Source organism: Hipposideros armiger, unplaced genomic scaffold, assembly GCF_001890085.2.
Source record: "Hipposideros armiger isolate ML-2016 unplaced genomic scaffold, ASM189008v1 scaffold_103, whole genome shotgun sequence".
NCBI lineage: Eukaryota > Metazoa > Chordata > Mammalia > Chiroptera > Hipposideridae > Hipposideros > Hipposideros armiger.
Window position 1 is genome coordinate 3,506,256 of NW_017731453.1, and position 1,474 is coordinate 3,507,729.

The 1,474-nt window shown below is 29.2% G+C and overlaps 1 long non-coding RNA gene across 1 annotated transcript in view; it reads right to left on the reverse strand.

Annotated features, from left to right (window-relative positions):
- The window catches only part of LOC109384826 (uncharacterized), a 130,570-nt gene extending 129,601 nt beyond the window's left edge, over positions 1-969 (reverse strand). Inside the window, exon 1 of the long non-coding RNA XR_002124495.1 lies at positions 897-969. This is a non-coding gene — a long non-coding RNA (uncharacterized LOC109384826). The remainder of the gene's footprint in view (positions 1-896) is intronic.
- Positions 970-1,474: the final 505 nt, after the last annotated feature.

Genomic DNA, 1,474 nt, shown 5'->3' on the forward strand with positions numbered 1-1,474 from the left:
AATCTAACAATAAAAAAAAATTTAAGATAAAACTATCACAGAAATAAAGCCAAATTGGAAGCAGCACAAAGAATGACAAATACTCCTGGAATCACTGTAAAGGCCATAATGAACAGGATTGATATAAGTGGGCAGAACAAAATGGAAATGAAGGAAATGTTGAAAAATTGAAGAAAATTTAAAATGTAGAGGGCAAGTAGAGTCAACATAAATATCAGTATATACAGTGGGTGCCAAAAAAATGTATACACATTTTGAGAAAGGAAAAAAACTGTATTAAAATTGTATTATTCAATATATACCGACAACAAGATGAACACAAGTCATGTGTATATATTTTTTGGCACCCCTGGTGTTATACATATTTAAAGAAACAATTAAGAAAGCATTGCATCAATGAATCAGGCCTTGAATCTACATATTAAATGATAATACCAGGTTCACACAAAAAATGACAAAGAATGAATAACACTTAGATATATCCTATTCAAATATAAAAAAATTCCCCTGGGAACTCAATAAAAATATCAAATCAATTATAAGTGAAAAATATTAGGACGGCCTCAGATTTCTACAAAATAACATTCAATGCTAAAAGATAGTGGAGCAATGAAAGAAAAGAAATGTGACCTCACCTCAAACTCTACCCATAACAAAGCTGTCATTCACCTTGAAAAACTCAGAGCATATAGTTCCTGGGAGGTTTTCTTTTTTTTTTTTTAAAGAAACAACTAAAAAGAAAAAAACACTAGGTAACAAAAAGAGATTAAATGATAATTGGACAAGATAGTAATTATTTAATTCTGATATATTAAGATTAAAACACATGGGGATTAGAGTCACAGGAAAATATGTAAATGTTACAAACACCAACAACATAAAACAATGTAACTTACAAAGTTGACAGGGAAAAAGTATTACTGTGTATGTTGAATTCCTCATCTTTTCATGGCTGAGAGTCAAAATAAATCATTCGTATCTGAAAAATAATAGAGGTATATACACCATTTAAAGGTATTAACACTAAAAGAACGTAAATAAATACATTGGGGAGCACAGAAATGGGAGGAGATAGTGGAAAAATGGACATATACGAAACATTTTCACCGCAGCCTAAAATATCATAAAGAAAATAAAAAGGCAAATGACAAACTGAACATAAATATGTACAAAATTTATTACAGATCCCTAATAAAGAGCTTCTACAAAATTAAAAAAGAAACATCAACAACCCAAGTGAAACTTGGGCAAGGACATGAAAAAAATAAAGCAAATATAGGACATAGAAAATTTCATAGAACAAATGACCTGGTTTCCTATACAAAAAATTGCAAAGAAAAAAAGGGTGGGAGAACTATTACCAATTAACAAGGTTAAAAGATATGTAAACCAAATGTGTTGACATTTTTTGAAACGTAATTCAACCAAATAATTAAAAAGACACTGGGATATTTGAATATAGATTATTAAATAC